Source organism: Pleurodeles waltl, chromosome 2_2, assembly GCF_031143425.1.
Source record: "Pleurodeles waltl isolate 20211129_DDA chromosome 2_2, aPleWal1.hap1.20221129, whole genome shotgun sequence".
Lineage (NCBI taxonomy): Eukaryota > Metazoa > Chordata > Amphibia > Caudata > Salamandridae > Pleurodeles > Pleurodeles waltl.
Window position 1 is genome coordinate 1,103,614,505 of NC_090439.1, and position 27,165 is coordinate 1,103,641,669.

Here is a 27,165-nt window from a genome sequence, read left to right on the forward strand (position 1 = left end):
ACTCAGCAGGATCCCCACTGGACCTCGTTCCCTCCAGGCGATGTCCTTCTCCTCACAGGTTCCTTTGGTGTCGGGTCAGGTAGAAAATGGTGCTCCAAGTTCTATGGAGCAAGATCTTGATATGATCGCTGATGTCCCCTAACTCAGCAGGGGGACTGGAAGACCCACTGTATGAGATTTGAGTTTTATTTAATGGGGTGAGGACCCACTTTGAATAATAATCACAATCCCTGTCAGGGTGAACTACAAAAGTCACTAAATAAACCTGTGATCAACCCTCTGGTAGGTTGGCACAAAGCAGTCAGGCTTAACTTAAATGCAATGTGTAAAGTCTTTATGCAGTACTCAAACCGTAATAATGTGATAAATAACACAGACAAAATCCCAAATCAATTTAAGAAAATAGACAATATTATAATAAATTGAATGACACCAAAATGAAAGTAATCCAATCATCAGAACCAGAGATTATTTTTTAAAGTTTTAATTGAAAATAGTGTAAAAAAGTGCAAAGCATCAACCAAATTAATCTGGTCATGTTAGACTCGGTCAAAGTCAAAGGTTAAGGCTGACCTTGATACAGGGACCAGGTTTGTCTGATGGAATGCTTCTTATCATCAATCCCATTGAAGACCTCCATGTTTGGACTAGAAACGTTTTAGGAAGTTGGTTCTTTTTCAGTTGGGCAAGCCTGCAGGTTGAAGCCGACTGAAGATTTGATGCAATGGTAGTTTCAATGCCTGTCCCGGTATCTGTCGATTTTCAAAGCAGAAAGATGGCACATAGTTTTGAAGTCCTAATTTTTTGCACTATGTGGACAAGAGGATTATCCTTTAGCACTGTGGTTCCCAACCTTTTAACTTCTGTGGACCCCTACTTTATCATTACTGGAACCTGGGGACCCCGACTGAAGCATTATTGGAATCCGGGGACCCCCCCCCCCCCACTGAGTCATTACTGAAAGCTGGGGACCTAATCCTTTAATATTATTTAATTTTCTAAGCAGTCGTGGACCCCCTGAGGAGGCTTTGCGGACCCCAAGGGGTCCCCGGACCACAGGTTGGGAACCACTGCTTTAGCACATGCGAAGAGTGGCTCCACTTGGGTGTTAGGACTCACTCAGAGGCCAGCAGCAGGATCAGGGCAGGTCTAGTTGGAACTGGTCAGCAGACAGAGGCAGGAAGAATGGTCTCTGAAGCTTAATGTGTCCCTTTAGATCACGCAGAAGGTCAGCCAACTGACCCTTGTTGTCACTTCTGGGGCCTGGGTTTAAGGCAAGCAGGCTCATTCTTCCTTCAGGTTCTTCAGACAGCAGGACACAGGTCCAGAGTACTCTGACAACAGATCTGTGGGGTACATGTATGCCCAGTGCCAGCCGGTGGGCAGTCCTTTGTCACCACCCTAAAACTAGTTCTGGTCAGTTTCTCCCTACTCTCTGGGGTTGAAGCCCAGAAAAAAAACTAACTAACTGAATAGAGAAACAAAAGGGAGGCAGGCCAAGTATTTAGCTTCATCTGTCATTGATAGGGTAGGCATCATTCAAAGTTCAGGAAGGGGCTGGGCACAATACTCAGGCTATCCTGTCAAGGAGGAGACCCGCTCCCCACACCCAGAGGTTTTTCGCACTATCTGGGAACAATACACATCTAACCACAGGAGAGCCATCAGGGGTCAGGTGACAGACACACTAGGCAGGAAAATAACAACTTTCTAATAGTGTGATTTCCAAAACTGTAATATAAATTTTGACTTGCTCACTAAGCTTGGTTTTAAAATCACTGTTAAATAGTCATAACTGAATTTAGCATTTATTAAATATCATAGTGTAAAATAGATAGCCTTGCTATAGTGAAGAATAACTTTGGAGATTTTTCATTGTGAGGACTTGTAAAACATCAAAAATACTTGTCCTGCCTTTAAAAACTATGCACTCTACCCTATGGGCTTTTAAGGCATACCTTAAGGGTGACTTATGGGTTTTAAAAGTAAAGGTTTAGGTCTGGCAACAGGTTTATTTTTCCAGGTTGAAATAACCCCTTAAAACTGTGCACCCGGGCTGCAGTAGCCAACGTGGAGAGATGTTTTAAAGTGCTACTTTAATAGGTGGCTCAATGGGTCCTGCAGTCCACTAGTAGCATTTAATTTTCAGTCTCTGAGTAAATGTAGTGCCATATACTAGGGACATACAGACAAATTAAATGTGACAACCAGCTTTATGCCAATTTTAACATGTTTGAAAGAAAGAGCAAAATAACTTTACAACTGGTTAGCATGGGTAAAGTGCACAGAGTCATGTTACCAACAAAAAGGGGCCCAGCAGCAGAAGGCAGTCATCTGGGTGAATACCACACAAAAGGTGGTCATTTCCAGCACCTGCAGGCCCCTGTCCTGGCACAACAGGCAGACGTCATGCTGAGCATTTCCACACTGACGTACAGCTTCAGTTTGAACATATGGGAATCTGAAGCCCCCCTTTTCATACCCTTTTTCCAGGCACAAATATGACTTAGTGTCTCACTCTTTGAAGTTTGTGTTCTGCAGTTGCCCACTTTAAAGTGCCTACTCCGTTGTCCTTCTGTTTTCTCCACAGAGCCATCTATCACAGCAGGAGTGTCTCTAAACCTAATAGCCCTGATAGAGCGGTCCGTAGTAATAAATTTACCTGTGTTCGGACGCTCTTTAGGCCGATGAATCTTTTGACTAAGTGGGAACTCTTTGTACTCTTAATCGATCAATTTCATCAAAATCAATAACGAACATAAGCAATACCTTGATCAACATAACACTTAACAATTAGTCCAGAATACATCTCGGCGACCCTGACCTTTCAGCCAGGAATAACCACACCAGTTTATTCAAAGTTAGTGAATTTTATTTCCCTATATTAACAAAGCTAGCACAATATAAATGTGTCTCAACACCAAATGATAAACATATATGAACATTAATAGCTGTCCATAACGGCGGAACAAGTGCAATCTATGTAGCATCTGAATCACAAGGCATTCGATAATAGCAATGCAAATCACTAAAACTATAATCTGTAATGAACTAATTGCATACATTTAGTCAGCATAACAAGATCTCAAATTGCATCGTGCGACATATGGAATCCTCGTCTAACCTCAAATTAGCATCGGCATGTGGGACTTCATGCAAAAACAATTTAGCAACATTAATTTAGAAAACTCCTAACTAGGGCTCTTATCAAAATCAGCAGTTGGTTACCTAAAAGAAACACAATGCAATTTTACAATTTCCTTTCATATTTACCAATTACGATCAGCAATCAAGGAAGTCTTCGTCTCACAGGTACCATTCTTCGGTCAGCATGGGTACGGTTTCGATCAGCATAGGACGGGGCAAAGGGGCAGGGGTGGACGGGGCAATTGCCTCACGGCGGCAAGGTAAAACTACTACTTCATGCAAAGGGATCAAAGTTAAAGTCTCTAGGGCAAGAATCATTAAAGTCTCTTTCAAAATGGCGTCGCAGCAAAGTGGGCCATAATAGCTGCAATGTCCGAATGTTCGTAATCGCGGGCAAATGGCTACCTTCTTCTCGTGCACCTGATTTTTATAGACAACAGTTCAAATCCAGTAGGGTCTCCATTGGAGGGTTCATAGGTTAGCTTCAAATTGTCCAATCAAAAACGACAGTTCTCAAGCTTTTACTTAAGCATACATTATCCTTGGAGATGGGTACGCAAATTGCAACATAGTATACCAATTAGCTTACTTTCAGAGCTTCCATTGTCCGCACCTGCAAATCGACCTTGGAGTAAAGAGAAAATATGCCAGGCTGGCACGAAACCTTAAGATAAGCATGTGAACGGTTTCTGTGGAAAAGTACAGCTTCAAGCAAAAATACACGTTTAATAGCACAGTGGAAAAATACGAGCATCTAAACCGTGAGACCGGGCGACTAGGCCAAAGCCTCCGCTAAAGTCATGCTAAGCTAAAACATTTCAAACAAGCAAATCATAGCACACGTTTATGATTATGTCGGATTAGTGCAATTCTAGTACACCACGTTATATAAAGCACGCGTATAAATGTTGGCAAACTACTCTGAGGGCACATTTTGTCCCCGTACAATCTTTATTAGTTCGGTTAAAGTCACACATGATTATTGCAGCACTACGTTTAAGCGTTAATAAATGTAAAACCTTCATTTTCTGCTTCATCAATCCCTCCTCTGATGACTACTAGTCATCACACAAATCTATGCCCACAAATTTTATTCCATTAAAATTCTGTCAGTTCCCTTTTCCTTTTAATTCCCCTAGTTTGCGCTTTGTATTCTTCTGCCATTCTTTTCATAATTTTCTCTTCTTTTCTTCTTTTAATTCTTTCCATAATCATTATTATTCCCCTTTTTATTCCCCAAATTCCAAATATGCAAATTATAACTATTAATATTCCCTCTATTATTTTCAACAATATTCCATTCCAAATTCCCCCAATCCAATGTCCCACTGAAGCAAGTCCTTTTCCAACCTTCTCCCACACTCCTGGTTCTTTCAGTTCCTTCAAATCTGCACTTTCTTTTGTTAGATTAGCAAGCATAGTTTTAATCTTCACACTATTGTCAGGTATATAGGTACAACAGTGTCGTGCACCAAGCATTTTGCAAACACCGCCATCCTTTGCTAAAAGAATGTCTAAAGCAAGCCTATTTTGAAGAGTCATAGCTCTTTCCGCTGCAAGTTCAGCATCTATCAGTATTATACCACCTGAAAACTTCGTCAACATGTTATCCACTATAGTAGACAACTTTCTTATTTTGATGGAATTCAGCACAACTCCCAATGAAGGAATCATGGCTCCAAATATATCTCCTACCACAGCAGCTGCGGTCTCTCTTTTCTGGATACGATGGGATCCAGATGTCTTTTGAATCATCGATACGTCATCCAGTTGATAAACCTTTGGGAACACTATACCCAAATAACATCTCCCCCACCATCCCTTTGGAAGACGATAATAGGCATTATACCCACAAATGTAATATACACCTGGAATGACAGGGTCAAGTCCGTTCATCATGAATGTCCATTTGGCCTTAAAAATAAACGTATGTTTACACTCACTTGCTCCTACAAAAATATTATCATAGTAAGATTCACCTCGATATATACAAAATTTCCCTACATGCCAAGCATCTAAAGCTATTTTCCCTTGTGTCTTTATTGCAGCAAAATCATAATTATCTACTGAAGTCCTCTTATGTAACTCCTGTTCTAATTTCGCCTTCATTTGTGCTCTTCTATCATCTGTGCGATCTAAAAAGCTTATTTCTACTGCAGAGAGCGAGCAAGTAAGATTTTCCCTATGAGCGTGAGCCGTTTCAAAAGGTTGCATTGGCTCGAAAAATTCCCTCATTATCTTAGCATCCCAATCTTTAGCAGTCTGGCTTAGCTGCGCTATTATAGGAACATATGCAAAGGTAACATCATAATTTGAGTAAAAATACTGTATGTTAGTTTGACCATAAAACCTAGACATTACTATACTACATGTAATCCCGTATGTAAGAGGCATGTGGTGATATGTCACCCCTTCCTTTACTGATGTCGGTATCTGTGTCCACACATAACAATCCTTCGCATCCATAGTCTCAACATATTCTGTTAGCAAGCGATAGAAAATGTTATACGAAAGCTCCTTCCTATCATGCAAGAGCCTCTCATCTATTTCTAATCTTTTCAATGCTGTTAGTTCAGTGACAGTAACAGGAGCAATAGTAGAAGCCTCAATATTCTCATTCTCACCCTTTCCATGCATTCCAAGCACAATTGCCATTATTATTAGTACACATGTGATTACCAAGCCTATACACACATATTTACAATATCTCTTTCTATTGTTTTGCGTCATGATCTATATAGAATCAGAGAGCTGGAAGCACCTATAAAATAAAACTATTTAGCAATTCAGTTACAAAGCTGAGCGAGCACAATGTTCACACCGTCTTCTTCAAAAGGCCAGTCACTTTTCGGTTAGCAGCATTTGTCTCAGTTCGGCAATAACTCAGTCTTTATCAGTTTAGCAAGTGTCTCATCCGGTTTAGCAATGTCTCAGCTAGTTGTTTTGTTTCACGTTAGATTGTAGCAAGCAATATCATTTATTGCCCTTTCAATCGACAGAGTCCATAAAACTTTTCTTTTCTATTGGTATCTCTTCTTCTTCTTCGTTCTCGATGCTCAGAGATACAAACTCGTCAGTCCAATCGTCATTGACTACATATGCCCATTCAGGACCGGAATATCTCCTGTTCGGTATCCTTTTCCTTTTCAATTTTGCTTCTCTTTTGTATTCTGCTTCGCTGGTACTTTCCTCTTTTGTCAAGTCTTTTTCTTCACTTGAGGATTGTTCCACAACAGACACCTCCTTTCTTTTCTCTTTCACTTTTGGCCTTTCTCCCTCGTCCAAACTTTCTTTAGTCCTTTCTTTTATTGGTGATATACTTAGTCTTCTTTTTGCACCATGTCCATTTGATGGACCTGCAATCCTTTCTGAGGAAGCTTGAACTTTTTCGTTCTGTTCTGCCTTGTCCCCTTCTTCTGGGGAATCAATCACGTTCTCTTTTCCCTTTTCTGTATCGTCTGCTTCTGGGAAAGCCCTCCTCTGATCAGGCTCTCCTGCTTTCTCACCTTTTTCGAGCCCTTCGTCACCGTTACTTTCGTCAGGCTCTTTATCACTTTCAGCTGCTTCAGGTTCTTTGTCACCTTCAGCTGCTTCAGGCTCTTTGCTACCCTCAGCTGCTTCAGGTTCTCTGTCACCTTCAGCTGCTTCGTCGCTGTCTGAACTTTCTCCTTGGTCTCCCCCAAGCGAGTTCGTCTCTTCGTCGTCAGAGAATATCTCTTTCTCTCCCGCTTCTGCCTGTTCGCTTTCAGTTCGGTTTTGCTCTGTCTCAGCACTCAGCACTGCTTTGTCAGGCACTGGTAGTTTCAGTGCTTCAACTTCCTCATCTGTGGGACACAACACCTTCTTTGTGTGACTGGCGTGAATCCAGTTGGGAATCCCCGCACACTTCACAGCGGTAGTTGTCGTCAGGATCACTTGGAAAGGGCCTTTCCAACGGGGTTCCAGACACGACTTTCTCACGTGCTTCTTTACCACGACCCAGTCACCTGCTTTCAGTGCGTGTCCTGGACCTTGGATCGGTGGCAAGGTGGTCGCTTCCACCTGGTGGGAGAAAGAGCGAACCACGTCAGCCAGACCCTTGCAGTAGTCTAACACCATATCATCTGTAATATTCAAAAGCGCATTTGCGGGAACTGCAGGAAGTCTCATAGCCCTGCCCATGAGAATTTCATGCGGAGACAATCCAGTCTTTCTATCAGGGGTGTTTCTCATTGACATTAGTACCAAAGGCAATGCGTCAGGCCATTTCAAGTTTGTCGATGCACATATTTTCGCCATTCTTGATTTCAGTGTACCATTCATCTGCTCCACCAGTCCTGATGCTTCAGGGCGATAGCTACAATGCAGTTTTTGCTCAATGTTCAGCGCTTCGCAAAGTAACTTTATCACCTCGTTATTGAAGTGACTTCCCCTATCTGATTCTAAAGAGATCGGGAATCCGAAACGTGGTATTAACTCTCTTAACAATAGCTTGGCAACTGTAAGGCTGTCATTTCTACGTGTGGGGTATGCCTCAATCCAGTGACTAAAAATGCACACAATCACCAACACATATTTTAGACCCCCATGCACAGGCATCTCAATGAAGTCCATCTGCATTCGACTAAAAGGCCCGCTTGCCCTACCAATGTGGCTCGTGTTCACAACTGTTCCCTTCCCTGGGTTCATCTGCTGGCAAGTGACACATCGATGGCAAACTGCTTCTGCAGCTTGACGAAATTTGGGGTTAAACCAATCAGTTTTGAACAATCTTATCATGGCATCTCTCCCTAGGTGAGCTTGCCCATGATAGAACCGCGCAAGCTGTGATAAGAGACTGTTTGGCAGAACAAATTTTCCCTCATGTGAAACCCATAACTCGTCTTGTCTCTTTATAGATTGTGATTTAATCCAGGAATCTCTTTCATCTTCCCTGACATTATTTTGTAATGCTTTTAATTCCTCTATTGTATCTACGACCTTCAAGGCAAATGCTTCAGCTTGTTCGAGTTCTGGCTCACTTATCGAATTCCAATCATCCCTTAGTAATATACAGTTCAAGGCACAAAATCTTGCGACTTGATCCGCATATGCATTTCCCAGAGAAACATAGTCCTGTCCTTTCGTATGAGCACTACACTTTACCACTGCAACTTCAGCTGGCACTTGAATGGCGTGTAACAATTCCCTTATCCTTTCCCCGTTCTTCACTGGGGATCCTGAAGAAGTCAGGAAACCTCTCTGTGACCATAGTTGTCCAAAATCATGCACAATCCCAAACCCGTATTGACTATCAGTGTAAATGGTGACTTTCATCAATGCAGACAGTTGACATGCTCTGGTAAGGGCTACAAGTTCTGCTACTTGTGCAGAATAGACTCCTTGAAGCCATCCCGCTTCCAAGACACCTGTTACAGTACATACAGCATATCCTGTTTTCAAAATCCCCATCCCGTCTCTTAGACATGAACCATCAACAAAAAGAATTTGGTCATTTTCATCAAGTTTAGTATCCTTAATGTCCGGTCGAGGTTTTGTGCAAAATTCAGTCACCTGAAGGCAGTCATGCTCGACGTCTTCAGCGTTCTCAATTTCAGCATTTTCTCCAGGAAGCAACGTTGCTGGATTCAACGTAGTGCACCTTTTCAGCTGCACGTTCGGTGAGCCCAGAATTATCGTTTCATACCTTGTGAGTCTTGCTCCCGTCATGTGCTGCGTTCGGGAGCGGGTCAAAAGTATCTCAACTGAGTGAGGGACCATGACTGTTACTGGGGGTCCCATCACTATTCCTTCACTCTGAGTGAGGCTGATACCAACTGCTGCTACGGCGCGCAAACACCCTGGGAGTGCTGCTGCGACCGGATCCAAAGTAGCTGAAAAATACGCTACTGGTCTGTTTACGCCACCATGGGCTTGGGTCAAGACAGACAAAGAACATGCATCACGTTCATGACAAAACAATGTGAAAGGCTTTGTGTAGTCAGGCATACCTAAAGCTGGAGCCCTGCACATGCATTCTTTCAGTTCAACAAAAGCATCCATCTCATCTCCTTTCAGCTCAATTTCATCCAATGCATCCTTCTGGGTCAGTTTCAGTAGAGGCTTTGCTAGAGTCGAGAAGTTGGGAATCCACTGGCGACAATAACCCACCATTCCCAAAAACTTCCTCACCTCCTTCCTTGTCTTTGGTGGACTCATTTGGAGTATACTCGTTATTCTTTCCTTCATTATTCTCCTTGACCCTTTCTCTATCTGGTGACCCAAGTATTTCACTTTCTGCTGACAGAACTGTAATTTGGAAGGAGATACCTTATGTCCATTCCTCCCTAAATGATTTAACAGAGCAATAGTATCGGCTGTGCAGCCACTCTCCGTCTTTGATGCAACCAGTAGGTCATCAATGTACTGCACTAGGGTTGACTCGAATGGCAACTCTAATGCTTCCAGGTCTTTCTTTAGGATCTGATTGAATATTGACGGTGACTCAGAAAACCCTTGAGGAATTCGACACCAACTGTACACTCTGTCTAGGAATTTAAAACAAAAGAGGAATTGGCTGTCCTCATGAAGAGGCACCGAGAAGAACGCTTGTGACAAATCGATAACTGAGAACCATTCGGCATCGCAAGGGACCTGGAACATTATCACAGCTGGATTCGGTACTACTGGGCAGCATTTGACTATGATGTCATTTATTTTTCTCAAGTCCTGCACAAGTCGGACCTTTCCACTCAGCTTTATTAGTCCCATTATTGGTGAATTACATGGACTGCTTAACACTTCTTTCAGTACCCCCTGTTTTACAAATTCGTCGATAAGTTGAGCAACTTTCATGAGGGTGTCTTGTGGCATGTGGTATTGTAGGGTCTGGGGAAAGATTGCATTGGGCTTTACAGTCACCTTCACTGGTTCCATTCCTTTCATCAATCCCACCTCTTTCCCTGTCATATCCCACACTTCCTTTCCGACTGTTTCCCGTAATTCAGCTGGAATATCTTCTTCAGTTATCATCGGGAAAAGACAAATCAGAGGATACTCTTCATCTACAGTTTCCATCTCATCCCCCTCTACACTGTCCTTTTCTTCCCCATCACTGCTCGTCTGTATTGTTATTCCTTCGTTCGAACACATTATCGAACAACCCAATTTGCACAATAGGTCTCTCCCTAACAGTGCTATCGGGCTTCAGTCACATACCACAAACTGATGTACCCCTTGATAGTTACCGATGCTGACTGGTACCGGATCTGTAATTGGGTTTGTCAGGTGCCTGTTTGCTACTCCCACCACTTGAACTGTCCTCCCTGAGAGTGGCAAATTTGGTACTTCACTGCTCTTAACAGTTGAACGTGTGGCTCCCGTGTCAACCAAGAATGAGACACGATGACCCATTACTCTTCCCTCTACGTACGGACCCTTTTGATCAACTTCCAAGGATGCTGCAAGCACACAATCTCCTTCTTCTTCTGAGCTTTCACTCTCCCATACATTGTTTATTCCACTCTCACTGTGTAATGGGAACTGTTGTACGGTGCCATTTGTACTCATTACCTGACCCGAGACCTGTGGAGGAACCATCACTTGCTGCTGACTCATTGATGCCAAGGGTATTTGCATTTGCTGATTAGGTACCATAGGTAACTGCTGTTGCATTGGCTGCATTTGCGTCATCTGCATACGGGGCATCTGCATCTGCTGCGGCTGCATAGGTTGTAATCCCTGCAACTGATTTACAGTCTGAAAATTTGGGTTTGGACCTCTCACTTTCGGTCCCCTCATTGTCTGAAATGCATTGACATCATTGTTTTGCTGACCAACACCTACACCTGCACCTGCACCTTCCTGCACCACCATCGGGCACTCGCGTTTCCAATGACCTACGATTCCGCACACGTGACACGGCATCACCTTCTTCATTGCCTGCACACCGGTCACAACAGTGTTCAAATCCGGACCATTATTCACAAAACCTCCTCTGCCTCTGCCTCTGGCCTGTGGCTGAAACGCCATGTTTCCCTGCAACTGCGGCTGCTGTTGCGGTACCTGCTGTTGGAACCCTTGCATCCCTTGCAAACCCTGCAAACCTGTCTGAGCTGCCTTAAGCTGCATCATCATCACCTTCTCTTTCAACCTTTTCTGTTTCACTTCAATCTCGTCGCTACAGTATTTCGCATAATTCAACACCTCGTCAATCGGTTTCGACTGCCAGCAAATCAGATGTGACTTTATCATCTGACTTATCTCTGGTCTCAGCTCTTCCACAAATCTGAAGACAAAATGGAGCATGTCCTTCGCCTCTATTGTTTCCGTCCCACTGTAGTTCTTAAACGCCTTCAACAACCTCTCATAGTAACTATGAATCGATTCTTTAGTCTCTTGGGCAGTTCGATCAATCTTCTGCCAATCCACATTTTTCGCGGGTACCTTAGTCTTCAAATGCTCAATCACCTTATAGTACAAGCTCATCACCATAGGTGATGGTGCACCCGTCTCCCTGTCTCTCTCTGGTTCACTTGTCGGCCAACCTACCGCTCTTTTGCAATCCTCCCACAAGTCTGCTGGAACCACAATCTCAAAGAGAGTGTTCAGGTCTTCCCAGAGACATTTTGCAAGCTTCACAAACCTGTCAGTCTGCTGATACCATTCAATCGGCTTCTCTCTCAGTTTGGGAAAATCGTCTGTAAAAGACTGAATGTCACTTCTGTGCCATGGTACATGTACTAATTTTCCCCCTGCTGTCTCCCTCATTGGTAACATTGTTACTGTCTCGCTGCTTTGTGGTCTTTTCTCATTATGCTCTGTAGCACTGTCCCTCCTCTTTTCCTTCCTCTTTACCCACCTGCTTTCCCACTTGTCTAGACACCTCCACACTTGGGCACTCTGTAGCAGTTCTCTAAGATGTGTCTTCATGCCTGCTGACCTCATGTGTTCAAAATCTGCGGTCCCAAAATCCAACCTGTAGCTTCTGCTCAAGTGTTTCATCTTGCCTATGTCAACCCCGTTTCTGTCAGCTGCCTCCTGCAAGCTCTTCCTTCGTAATCCTTGGACATAGATACCTCAGCTCTTCTTCCGTGTAGGACTCTAACATATTCACACCCATAGTCCCTTCCACCAATTCTTGTGCTTCCATGTTCAACCTGACCCTATTCATATAGTCTTCACCCTTCCCACTGGCTGAACTTTGTGTAGAATTCAGACTGTTGAACCACTGTGTCAGCTGTTGCGCATTCAACCCCATCAGTGTAGCGTTCACATCGACTGCCATTGATGGTTGCGGCAACTTTTCAGTGTTCGATGACAGAGGTATTATCAGTGGGGGACTCGACCTCACCAGTGTTGACTGAGCACATATGGGACTAAACTCCATCAAGGACCCAGATCCATTTGGCTGAGCCGCTATCGGAGTTATCCCTGGAGTGTTTTCTATGCACCTTCTTTCTGTCCCATTCTGCAGCATTGGTCCCTGACTGCTCATACCTAAGTTAGGCTGACTATACAAAGGTACCGGTGGACCTACAGTAATGGGTAGTGATATCGCATCTGGGTTTTGTCCATTTCCCATGTTCTGGGGCATATTCATTCCCACACCATGGGTCATCATTGCCGGCATGCCCATCTGACTCCCCGTCATCTGAGCATGTGCTGTTCCCCCCTGCATCTGCTGTTGGGGCATCAAAAACTGGGTTGATTCGGCTTGTGACCATGTCTGGTTGTGACCATTCTGTACTCCCCTTACGGTTGGATCTATAATCATTCCTGCACTGTTATCACTGCTGTAGTACCCTGGCATCTGCGGCTGATAATTTTCTGCTGGTTTCAACACGGGCACATCTGGATATATTCTCCTAACCTGCGGTATCTGCGGGGTGAACAATAAACTCGGGTCCTTAGATCCCGATGACGCTCCTGAACTCTGAGTTTCACTGTTCTGTACCGACGCCGGAGGGGCAGAACTGGTACTTGGACCTTGTCCATTCTCCGCATAAGGTGGTGGACGGTCGTTCAGCAATTGCATTATTAACTCCTCATCCTCTAACTCCTCTTCTCTTCTCAACTTTTCCTCGTCCTCTCTATCCTTGGAACACTTTCTGTCTGTCTTACAGGTAGCTTTCTTACCTGTCTCCTCTTCTTCCTTAGTAATTGCTGGAAACAATTTTATTCCCTGCAGTACATCTGACCTCCACACCTTCTGTGCATTATCCCATCTAGCATCCGCTAGTGTCTTTTCTACCTTTCTCATCCTGGTCTCAAACTTCTTCTGCTGTTGCTGTCTGGCCATTAGTTCCCAAATTGCTAGAGCCTCAAACTGTGCTGGCCTTGGAGGCACCTTCATGTCGTACATCGTGAATCTCAAATTCTCTAGGATCTTTATATTGAATGTCCCATATATCGGGAACGCTACGCTCCCATGTTTCTCTGTCAACTTGTGCCATTGCTTTAGCCAAAGGCACGGAGCTACCCCCTTCTCTTCCATTACAATGTAAGCTGGTGTGCCTTCGGGCGGCGTCTCCTCTCCTACGCTCGCTTTAATGTAAGACTCCCCCTTCATCGCGCTCCTGAATGCTTTAAAGAATTTCATTTTCTCGTCTTTTATTTCACAAAGTTTGTAATCAATAGGTGACTTTAATTCCCGGAATACTCTTCACCTGCCTTTCCCCTTCCAATCGAGTCCCACGGACTGCGTCCAATCCGTGCGCGACCCTTCTCACCAACCAACCTATCCCAGCGCGGCTCCTAGTGACGTCACACTCACACACACTGCGGCTGACAAAGCCTCGCGGCTAGTCTTCCTTCACTCACCTCCTCTCGTAACAACTTCTTGCATGTATCGCGAGCTACCAAAAAATAAAACAGATCTGTCGGTTTACTACAGGAAGGGTAACACAATCGCTTCAGGACCTTAGGGACCTTTCACTAGCCTCGGCCGCTATTCCGTCTTTCTCGGTCCCCACGTTCGCAAGCAAATCTGACCCGCAGACCTACTCTCAACTTGTCAATGATCTGTTCTAGTGCACTTAGAATCTTGTCAAAGCCCGAAGTCGAAGTTTCTTTCACTCCCTAACATACGTACCGACTTGTTGACCACGCCCGATCAACCTACTAAACCGCCCAGACCACAACATGGATCAACATACTCCGGAGTCTCTTGACCTCGCAGGGCCCGTCTCAACAACAACAACCACGTGGACCTTTTTATGCACAAAGCGCCACACGCACATGAAGTTCGACGACTTCCCTACTCTCACACTCGGAGTCGCACCTCCGCTATTTCTATGAAGTTCGACGACTTCACTACTTCTACACTCGGAGTCGCACCTCCGCTATCCTCTAAAAAGAAAAATCCTCGCAACCTTTTCACACACCCTGCGGCAATAAGCTGTGCAAGCGCAAAACCCTAACTTCACTCATACCATCACTAGTACCGCCAACGCTGATTCCACACCTCCGTTCCCTCCATTCGCAAGCTCCGAGATCCCGGGAAAGTCGCGGTGGACCTAGCCCATCATCATTCTGTCAATCTGTTTTACCCAAGAAAAATCTAACTCAACTTGTCAAATGGGGTCTCAAAATGCGTAACCGTTAATTCAACACCATGTACTTTAAGAGTACAAGGTCCCAAAAGACGAAACCGTCCTCTGCTACCATCTACTGATAGAGCGGTCCGTAGTAATAAATTTACCTGTGTTCGGACGCTCTTTAGGCCGATGAATCTTTTGACTAAGTGGGAACTCTTTGTACTCTTAATCGATCAATTTCATCAAAATCAATAATCAATAACGAACATAAGCAATACCTTGATCAACATAACACTTAACAATTAGTCCAGAATACATCTCGGCGACCCTGACCTTTCAGCCAGGAATAACCACACCAGTTTATTCAAAGTTAGTGAATTTTATTTCCCTATATTAACAAAGCTAGCACAATATAAATGTGTCTCAACACCAAATGATAAACATATATGAACATTAATAGCTGTCCATAACGGCGGAACAAGTGCAATCTATGTAGCATCTGAATCACAAGGCATTCGATAATAGCAATGCAAATCACTAAAACTATAATCTGTAATGAACTAATTGCATACATTTAGTCAGCATAACAAGATCTCAAATTGCATCGTGCGACATATGGAATCCTCATCTAACCTCAAATTAGCATCGGCATGTGGGACTTCATGCAAAAACAATTTAGCAACATTAATTTAGAAAACTCCTAACTAGGGCTCTTATCAAAATCAGCAGTTGGTTACCTAAAAGAAACACAATGCAATTTTACAATTTCCTTTCATATTTACCAATTACGATCAGCAATCAAGGAAGTCTTCGTCTCACAGGTACCGTTCTTCGGTCAGCATGGGTACCGTTTCGATCAGCATAGGACGGGGCAAAGGGGCAGGGGTGGACGGGGCAATTGCCTCACGGCGGCAAGGTAAAACTACTACTTCATGCAAAGGGATCAAAGTTAAAGTCTCTAGGGCAAGAATCATTAAAGTCTCTTTCAAAATGGCGTCGCAGCAAAGTGGGCCATAATAGCTGCAATGTCCGAATGTTCGTAATCGCGGGCAAATGGCTACCTTCTTCTCGTGCACCTGATTTTTATAGACAACAGTTCAAATCCAGTAGGGTCTCCATTGGAGGGTTCATAGGTTAGCTTCAAATTGTCCATTCAAAAACGACAGTTCTCAAGCTTTTACTTAAGCATACATTATCCTTGGAGATGGGTACGCAAATTGCAACATAGTATACCAATTAGCTTACTTTCAGAGCTTCCATTGTCCGCACCTGCAAATCGACCTTGGAGTAAAGAGAAAATATGCCAGGCTGGCACGAAACCTTAAGATAAGCATGTGAACGGTTTCTGTGGAAAAGTACAGCTTCAAGCAAAAATACACGTTTAATAGCACAGTGGAAAAATACGAGCATCTAAACCGTGAGACCGGGCGACTAGGCCAAAGCCTCCGCTAAAGTCATGCTAAGCTAAAACATTTCAAACAAGCAAATCATAGCACACGTTTATGATTATGTCGGATTAGTGCAATTCTAGTACACCACGTTATATAAAGCACGCGTATAAATGTTGGCAAACTACTCTGAGGGCACATTTTGTCCCCGTACAATCTTTATTAGTTCGGTTAAAGTCACACATGATTATTGCAGCACTACGTTTAAGCGTTAATAAATGTAAAACCTTCATTTTCTGCTTCATCAGCCCCAAGCACAGGCCATGGCAGTGACTTGAAGATCACACCTAGATGTCAACTTCACTGATATGTGCTTATCCAAAGTGTTCAAAAGACCCCCAGCCCTACTCTTCGTGATTCCCTTGTCAGCCCATCTCCATCCTGAGACGTGTACTGGTCCCTTTGACCAGTGACATCTGTCAGAATCAAACACCCTCTATCGAACTGATTTGAACAGCCTGAGTCTTCCTTCCTACAGTGTGTGCTGTAACCAGCTCTCAGGAAAGCAGCATTCCACAAATCTATTTCGGGGCTCCTTCATCTCGACATGCTCCTACTGCAGATCCTGGGTCTCCTAAAAGGAAACTCAGAGACTGCAATCTACTATGCCCTTCACAAGCACACATACATCCCTGCATGTACGAACAATATGCATGCAAGTTCACATGTATGGCACCCCTTCACAGGCACATATACATCCAATGGGCTCCCACAGACCCGCTCTGTCTTCCGTGTATTGTACTACTTACAGGCACACATGCATCCCAGTGTGCACATGTCTACTCTCACATTGAGTGGCACTACATTAAACCCAAATGCAGGACAAGGTGAGCAAAGCACACAGCATCAGAATGTTACACCAGTTATACTCTACTGCCACAGGTACAAAGGCCTGGTCACTACACTGAGTGAGCTGCCACCACCACACTTGTGCTAACTTAGTCAAACTTAATTCCATTTCAGCTTAATGAACTCAGAAAGGACTTTGACCAAACTGCTGTATATAAAACTGATAGAGTACAAAACATTGTAATGCTCTCTGCAAGTTGTGGAATTACCTTTGCTCATGTGGAATCACCTTTGCTGTAGTATTTGTATAGTTGCCAGAAACGTACACGAACAGTTGAAATAGCTCCAAAGTTACGATTTATTTCCAATGAGGGAGAAGCTCCAGTCACAGCTTCCAACAGGCTCTCCCCCTGCAACTGTCCTATCACAGGTTCTACATTCAAGAGATAACAGGTAATAGATAATAGGTAACATTCAATATGGAACTTAACGCTATATCGGTCCTAATATTGAAAGAAAAGAGAGTGAGGATATTCTTTGACTCAGAAAGAGTGAAGGGAAGGACCAGTGGTTACATCACTAGGACTAAATCTCAATGTTTGGGGCTAAAGGAGAAAAAGAGTAAAAAAGAGAATAAGCCCACAGAGGAACGGGAGAGACAAGACAATGCTTCGAGGTATAACAAAGATTCCCAGGAGTGTAGACCACCACAAGTGAGGATAGACAAGCTAGAGCAAGTCCATAAATACATTTAAATGTGATACAAAGAAAGTGACAGCAGCAATGGAAGCCACTGAAGAGTTAGAGATAGAAGTGATATGAGCAGCAAGAGGCCATTGTTGAGTCTGTCTGCACCAGAATGGGTCTGAGCTCCCAGGGCTGCCTCTGAAACCCAGAGAGGACCTGGTTCAGGGGAAGACTGAAAAGTCTTGCACAGCTCAGCACGATGCCTTGAGCCACCTAGTATCAGGTCCCTCTCGATGCTCTGCACACTTTGAACATGAGCTGTGCAGAGGTGCCTGTGAGAGACCAATGTCTGTGTACAAGGTGCTGGAGAGGGAGGGGCTGCAGCACTGAAGGTGTCCTGCTAATAAAGGCAGCTGTACAAACATGTTGTACATTGCAAGATCCTTAATATGAAGGAATCTGAACACCTAAAGTGAATGATATTTGAAACAAGTCTGGAACCAATCCCAAACACTTTAATGTTCTGCAGCCTATTTAACAGTAGCTCAGTCAAGTCAGTCTCACCCTAGACCAAACGAACCAGCATATATACCTGTCATCACACACTTTGAAGTCATTATTCTTCAGATCCCACCCACGGCATCCATGTTTTGAGAGGCACCACATTGTGATGCTACGAGAAGCTTGCTTGTGTCATAATCTTATCACATGTGTTATGACATTAGAACATATTTGTAATAGTAAAATATAGCATAGGCCAGTGGTTTTTAACCTTTCAACTTCTGTGAACCCCCATTTAATTATTACTGGAACCTGGGGACCCCTCACTATGTAATTAGTTGAGCTCTGCTTAAGCAATTTCAATACTTTGAACCTCAAAACATTACATAAACAAATACTGAAACAAGCATTCATCAAACAAATACACAAATGATGAAAAAAATATTTTTTTTCACACACAAATGTAAATAATCTAAGTTTGAATGGGAAGGTTGGAGGGTGTCTAAATTCAGTTGATGGCATTTGCACTGTTTCCATGAATCAGTCTCAAAATGCTCATTTAATTTTTACATTCCAATTTCAACTTCTTTCATTTACAGATTGTTTTAAGTTTTGCTATTGTACATTTTGCTTTTCTACCTATATGCACTTTATTAATCTGTTAATATTATTTAATTTTCGAAGCAGTCGTGGGCCTTCTAAGTGGTCTTCGTGGACCCCCGGGGACCCAGGTATACAGGTTAAGAACAAATGGCATAGGCATTTACAGGGAGATTGTCTAGATTTGCAACTGCTAACCGACTATATACCCTTTTCCTCAGAATGTGATTCTGCCTGTATGGGTGAGAAAGCACAAAGCAGAACAACATTTTGAAAGTAAGGGGGAATGTGAGAGAGAGTGAGAGAGAGAGAAAATACCAAAACGCTGCAGTGTTCTTGGGCACCACTCTCAGCTTTGAAGTCTCATACGACAGCATGGATATGCACACTTGTTCCCCAATAGATAAATAATTCATGGCTTTGGGATACAACCACTGTGAACCTAAGCCATGCTGGAAGGAAGACAATAAATCAGCGATAAAACAGGAAGCCTTGGGACCTTCTGGAAAGTGAGGACAGGAAAAATGACACAGAAATATGACAAAGCCAAAATGAGGTGCAGAAATGCAAAGTCAAAAAATGCAGTGGTCACAGAACTGGACAACCCACAGAGGTAAAAAGAAAGCAGTGGTGAAGGACGTGGAAAGGTGATCGAAATAAACAGCAAGCAAAACACCAATGCAAGACTGCAAGTTGCCAAGGAGCTAACATTCACGATTTAATTGTTTAAATATTATCACTGCTTATCGTGAGCTGGAAGTCCCACCCTTGACCTTAGTTGGCTTGCAAGTCACGCAGCACCAGCCTGCAGAAGGCCGGTCCCCCATAAAAGGAAAGCACAGCTCAATCTGCACCCTCAAAATTTGCTCCTGAAACATAGTGGGATGGGAACAACTTCACCTGCAAGATGATGCACTATCTCATTTAACACATTTTGTCTCCAGGAGACATGGCAAATAAAAGGACCTGGACTACTAGGATACAACACAATGGATGCTCCTGCAGTGAGATCATCTCAAAAGGGGCAGCTGTCAGGGGGTCTTGTGGTTTTAGTGAGGAAAAGCATAAGCGTCAAAATTTAAAATCTGAATACTGGCCACATATGGCTTTAGGGAATCATAAGGCCAGCGGGCAGAAACAGCGTATCCACCCGCTGGCTCAGCGGGAAAATACCCACAACAATGAATCTGGCATGTAATTGGCCCCTGCTGGTTTCTGACAGAAATTGTGCTTTCCCAGCCTTACAAAAATAATGATAGCAATTTAGAACATCAGATATAGAGGTCTACCAAGAGGTAATTGTTTTGTTTTTTCCCTTTTTCTTAGCATTAGGGCACTTACTCCAGTCAGTCTTCAGTTGGTGTGAATCTGTGGCAGAGAGACATTTTCTACTTATAATTTGCAATTAAAATCAAAGCACATTTCTAGTATTATAGATGGGAAACTGTGAATGATGGGGGTGCTATTCACCAAGGGGTTCGGAGAGACACCAAATAAACAAGAGTGAAGATCGAGTTGTCTATGATATCACTCAGAAACTGAGGTGCAAAACATCTTTCACTCACTTTTACACGTTTAATTTTATGTTATACATGGTCCACCCAAATCATCTTCCCATGCATCCAGTTGTAACACAGCGGCAGAGAGGTAATGGGGGAGCCATACAGAGCATGGCCTCTCCTGCCCTCCTGAATGTTAACCCTGAACTCCTGCCACCAACACGACAACGTTCTGTGCCCTCTGACCTCCTCCCCTCCCAAAGCGGTGCTGCCTCTCAGAGCTGTGACATAGCAGCGAGGGACTCTTTATGACGTGGCATCATTGGGAAGCAAACCTCTGTGACTGCATCACAGCATCGACTACCCAGACTTAGGGTCTGATTTACATGTTGGCAGATGGAATACTCCGTCACAAATGTGGCTGATGTCCCGTCCCCTGTATTACGATCTCCATGGGATAACATGGTATCATAATACGGCGCCCTCTTTCTGCACCTGTGTTACTCCCGTATTACATAAGGGGCAGGTGTCTGCACCGCCTTTCTGCACCTGTGTTACTCCCGTATTACATAAGGGTCCAGTGTCTCTACTGTAGTGCCTATTGCATGAGTGCAATATAAAGGGGACATTCCCCTGTTCGCATGTAAGGATGGTTCCAGGCAAATAAGGGGCGCCATCACATACGCTATTAGAAAGTTTACTTCTTATTAATAGTTACATAGATATTAAAATGGTCAACTATAACACGGTTGCCGTGTGCCTGGGACGAGACCAGCTCGTCCTGCACCGGCCCCACGGGGGAAGCGCTAGCACTCCCCTTGTGGGCCCCCACCCACACCCCTCCGTCAGGGATGAAAGGGGTATCGCTTCCCCTTTCACGCCCGACCCCTCCCCACCCCCGTGACGTCTGATGACGTCAGCGCGCAAATCGCATGCTGACCTCCTCAGTGGTCACCTCGGATCGCGCTGGAAGCTCCCGGAAGAGAAATGCTTTTTGCATTTCTCTTCCGACCAGGAGGTGGGGCGGGAGAGACAAGAAAGGATGCGATCGGGCAGCAGAAATGCCCACTAGACACCAGGGATTTTTTTTTCAATTTCAGTAAGGGGAGCGGCCTCTTGGGGAAGGTTGTTTATTTTTATTTTTTTATGTTTGGTGAGCGACCCCTTAGGCAAGGGTCGCTCCCGGGAGGCCAAATTCTTATTAGGCCATTTCTGCCCCTCCTGGGGAGGCAGAAACCACTAGACACCAGGGATTATTTATTTTATTCATACTCGCGCATAAGGGGAGCGGCCCCTTGGGCAAGGGCCGCTCCCGGGCAGGGCAAATAATCTTTAGGCCATTTCTGCCCCCCTGGGGGCAGAAAACCCCTAGACACCAGGGATCATATTTGTTTTGTTTATTTTTATTTTTTTATGTGTGGGGAGTGACCCCTTAGGCAAGGGTCGCTCCCGGGAGGCCAAATTATTTTTAGCCCATTTCTGCCCCCCATCTCCCCCACAAGACACCAGGGAAGTTTTTTTTTTTTTTATACTAAGGCATAAGGGGAGCGGCCCCTTTGGCAAGTGCCACTCCCCAGGGGGGGTAAAATATTTTTAGGGCTTTTCTGCCCTCCCTGGAGGCAGATCGGCCTAATATAATTAGGCGGATCTGCCCCCGGGGGGCAGAAACCTCTAGACACCAGGGATATATATATTTTTTTATTTACTTTATGTTTTTATGTATGGGGAGCGACCACTTAGACAAGGGTCGCTCCCCTGGGGGGCAAACTGTATTTAGGCCATTTCTGCCCCCCTTGGGGGCAGATCGGCCTCTTTTTGTTAGGCCAATCTGCCACCAATGGGGGCAGAAACCTCTAGACAACATGGATTGGTGTGTGTATGTGTTTGTTTTGTTTGGGGGGGCAGCCCCTAGGGCAAGGGTCGCTCCCCATGGGGGCACATTACTGTTGGCCATAACTGCCCCTCTTGGGGGCAGATTGGCCTATTTTTGGAAGGCCCATCTGCCCCTAAGGAGGGCAGAAAGGCCACCAGAAACCAGGGAAGATTTATTTTTCAAATTAAGAGGTTGCGGGTATGGCCATACCCCCACCCCAAATAAATGGGGCCAAAGTTGTTCTGCCCACCAGTGTGCAGATTGGGCAATTACCCCCGATCCACACCCCGGGGGGACAGAAAGTCTGCTAGATGCCAGGGAATAAAAAAAATAAAAGAAAATAGTGGGGTGGTGGCTACCAACCAGTATGGGCCTGGTTATGCCCCCACCTGAACTGAAGGGGCTAACAGTCTTTCAGCTCTCCCCCGCACACTAAAACATCTTATCCCATGGCAAGCAAGAGGACATTTGATTATTTTTGGTTTTTGTTTTACATTTGGGCCATGTGCTTAGTAACTCTCAAAATCGTCCCACTTGGAATGGTGAGGGCTGCACTTTTTTTTACTTTGGGACGTTGCCATGTAGAAAAATCCACAAGACCTAGACACATCTGATAATTAAACATCTGGTTGATTCCAGGGTGGTGTGCTTCACATGCACCCCGCACCATTTCCTTACCCACAATGCCCTGCAAACCTCCAACTTTGCTGTAGAGCACACATTTTCCCCACATTTTTGTGATGGAACCTTACGGAATCTGCAGGAATCCACAAAATTCCTACCACCCAGCATTGTCTCATCTATACCGATAAAAATTCTGCTGCACTTGTCAGCCTAAAAATTTTTTTTTTCAAACTGCTCTTTTGGAGCCACTTTGGTTCCCCCTCAATTTCGACATGTTTTTGGCTCTTCCCTGACACAAACGCTTGGCCCACCTACACAAGTGAGGTATCATTTTTACCGGGAGACTGAGGGGATCGTTGTGTGGTAGGAAATTTGTCCCTGTGTGGTGATCCCACACAGAAATGTGGGAAAAATGTGATTTTGTAGCTAAATTTGAGGTTTGCTGAGGATTCTGGGTAAGAAAACATTGGGGGATCTACGCAAGTCACACCTCCCTGGACTCCCTCGGGTGTCTAGTTTTCAGAAATGTCTGGGTTTGGTAGGTTTCCCTAGATGGCTGCTGAGCCGGGGACAAAAAACGCAGTTGCTCCCGTGCAAAAACAGGTTGTTTTGTATTTGATAATTTTGATATGTCCAGATAGTGTTTTGGGGCATTTCCTGTTGTGAGCACAAGGCCTACCCACACAAGTGAGGTACCATTTTTATTGGGAGACTTGGGGGAACGCTGGCTGGAAGGAAATTTGTGGCTCCTCTCAGATTCCAGAACTTTCTATCACGGAAATGTGAGGAAAAAGTGTTTTTTTAGCCAAATTTTGAGGTTTGCAAAGCATTCTGGGTAACAGAACCTGGTGAGAGCCCCACAAATCACCCCATCTTGGATTCCCCTGGGTGTCTAGTTTTAAAACATGCATAGGTTTGGTAGGTTTCCCTAGGTGCCGGCTGAGCTACAGGCCAAAATCCACAGGTAGGCACTTTACAAAAAACACCTCTGTTTTCTTCGGGAAAATGTGATGTGTTTTGGGGCATTTCCTATCGCGGGCACTAGGCCTACCCACACAAGTGAGGTATAATTTTTATAGGGAGACTTGGGGGAACGCTGAGTGGATGGAAATTTGTTGTTCCTCTTAGATTCCAGAACTTTCTGTCACCGAAATGTGAGGAAAAAGTGTTTTTTAGCCACATTTTGAGGTTTCAAAGGATTCTGAGTAACAGGACCTGGTGAGAGCCCCACAAGTCACCCCATCTTGGATTCCCCTAGGTGTCTAGTTTTAAAACATGCATAGGTTTGGTAGGTTTCCCCAGGTGCCGGCTGAGCTAGAGGCCAAAATCCACAGGTAGGCACTTTGCAAAAAACACCTCTGTTTTCTTTGGGAAAATGTGATGTGTCCACGTTGCGTTTTGGGGCATTTCCTATCGCGGGCACTAGGCCTACCCACACAAGTGAGGTATCATTTTTATCGGGATACTTGGGGAACGCTGGGTGGAAGGACATTTGTGGCTCCTCTCAGATTCCAGAACTTTCTATCACAGAAATGTGAGGAAAAGGTGTTTTTTTAGCCACATTTTGAGGTTTGCAAAGGATTCTGGGTAACAGAACCCGGTGAGAGCCCCACAAGTCACCCCATCTTGGATTCCCCTAGGTGTCTAGTTTTCAAAAATGCATAGGTTTGGTAGGTTTCCTTAGGTGCCGGCTGAGCTAGAGGCCAAAATCCACAGGTAGGCACTTTACAAAAAACACCTCTGTTTTCTTTGGGAAAATGTGATGTGTCCACGTTGCGTTTTGGGGCATTTCCTACTGCGGGCAATAGGCCTACCCACACAAGTGAGGTATCATTGTTATCGGGATACTTGGGGGAACGCTGGGTGGAAGGACATTTGTGGCTCCTCTCAGATTCCAGAACTTTCTATCACAGAAATGTGAGGAAAATGTGTTTTTTTAGCCACATTTTGAGGTTTGCAAAGGATTCTGGGTAACAGAACCCGGTGAGAGCCCCACAAGTCACCCCATCTTGGATTCCCTTAGGTGTCTAGTTTTCAAAAATGCATAGGTTTGGTAGGTTTCCTTAGGTGCCGGCTGAACTAGAGGCCAAAATCCACAGGTAGGCACTTTGCAAAAAACACCTCTGTTTTCTTTGGGAAAAAGTGATGTGTCCACGTTGGCATTTTGGGGCTTTTCCTGTTGCAGGCGCTAGGCCTACCCACACAAGTGAGGTACCATTTTTATCGGGAGACTTGGGGGAACATAGAATAGCAAAACAAGTGTTATTGCCTGTAGGAAAGTACCATCTTGCCTGGCATGTTACCCCCATTTTTCACTGTATATATGTTGTTTTAGTTATATGTGTCACTGGGACCCTGCTAGTCAGGGCCCCAGTGCTCATAAGTGTGCCTGAATGTGTTACCTGTGTTATGACTAACTGTCTCACTGAGGCTCTGCTAATCAGAACCTCAGTGGTTATGCTCTCTCATTTCTTTCAAATTGTCACTAACAGGCTAGTGACCAATTTTACCAATTTACATTGGCTTACTGGAACACCCTTATAATTCCCTAGTATATGGTACTGAGGTACCCAGGGTATTGGGGTTCCAGGAGATCCCTATGGGCTGCAGCATTTATTTTGCCACCCATAGGGAGCTCTGACAATTCTTACACAGGCCTGCCACTGCAGCCTGAGTGAAATAACGTCCACGTTATTTCACAGCCATTTTACACTGCACTTAAGTAACTTATAAGTCACCTATATGTCTAACCTTTACCTGGTAAAGGCTGGGTGCTAAGTTACTTAGTGTGTGGGCACCCTGGCACTAGCCAAGGTGCCCCCACATTATTCAGGGCCAATTCCCCGGACTTTGTGAGTGCGGGGACACCATTACACGCGTGCACTACATATAGGTCACTACCTATATGTAGCTTCACAATGGTAACTCCGAATATGGCCATGTAATATGTCTATGATCATGGAATTTCCCCCTCTATACCATCCTGGCATAGTTGTCACAATCCCATGATCCCAGTGGTCTGCAGCACAGACCCTGGTACTGCCAAACTGCCTTTCCCGGGGTTTCACTGCAGCTGCTGCTGCTGCCAACCCCTCAGACAGGCATCTGCCCTCCTGGGGTCCAGCCAGGCCTGGCCCAGGATGGCAGAACAAAGGACTTCCTCTGAGAGAGGGTGTTACACCCTCTCCCTTTGGAAAATGGTGTGAAGGCAGGGGAGGAGTAGCCTCCCCCAGCCTCTGGAAATGCTTTCATGGGCACACATGGTGCCCATTTCTGCATAAGCCAGTCAACACCGGTTCATGGACCCCTTAGCCCTGCTCTGGCGCGAAACTGGACAAAGGAAAGGGGAGTGACCACTCCCCTGACCTGTACCTCCCCTGGGAGGTGCCCAGAGCTCCTCCAGTGTGCTCCAGACCTCTGCCATCTTGGAAACAGAGGTGCTGCTGGCACACTGGACTGCTCTGAGTGGCCAGTGCCATCAGGTGACGTCAGAGACTCCTGCTGATAGGCTCCTTCAGGTGTTGCTAGCCTATCCTCTCTCCTAGGTAGCCAAACCCTCTTTTCTGGCTATTTAGGGTCTCTGTCTCTTGGGATTCCTTAGATAACGAATGCAAGAGCTCATCCGAGTTCCTCTGCATCTCTCTCTTCACCTTCTGCCAAGGAATCGACTGCTGACTGCGCTGGAAGCCTGCAAAACTACAACATAGTAGCAAAGACGACTACTGCAACTCTGTAACGCTGATCATGCCGCCTTCTCTACTCTTTTCCTGGTGGTGCATGCTGTGGGGGTAGTCTGCCTCCTCTCTGCACTAGAAGCTCCGAAGAAATCTCCCGTGGGTCGACGGAATCGTCCCCCTGCAACCGCAGGCACCAAAGAACTGCATCACCGGTACCTTGGGTCTCCTCTCAGCACGACGAGCGAGGTCCCTTGAATCCAGCAACTCTGTCCAAGTGACTCCCACAGTCCAGTGACTCTTCAGTCCAAGTTTGGTGGAGGTAAGTCCTTGCCTCCCCACGCCAGACTGCATTGCTGGAAACCGCGACTTTTGCAGCTACTCCGGCCTCCGTGCACTTCCGGCGGAAATCCTTTGTGCACAGTCCAGCCTGGGTCCACGGCACTCTAACCTGCATTGCACGACCTCCTAAGTTGTTCTCCGGCGACGTGGGACTCCTTTGTGCGACTTCGGGTGAGCACCGTTTCATGCATCCTCGTAGTGCCTGTTTCTGGCACTTCTGCGGGTGCTGCCTGCTGCTGAGAGGGCTCTTTGTCTTGCTCGACGCCCCCTCTGTCCCCAGACGCAATTGGCGACATCCTGGTTCCTCCTGGGCCACAGCAGCATCCAAAAACACCAACCATACGATTTGCAGCTAGCAAGGCTTGTTGGCGGTCTTTCTTCAGGAAAACACTTCTGCACGACTCTCCACGGCGTGAGGGATCCGTCCTCCAAAGGGGAAGTCTCTAGCCTTTGTCGTTCTTGCAGAAACCTACGCTTCTACTGTCC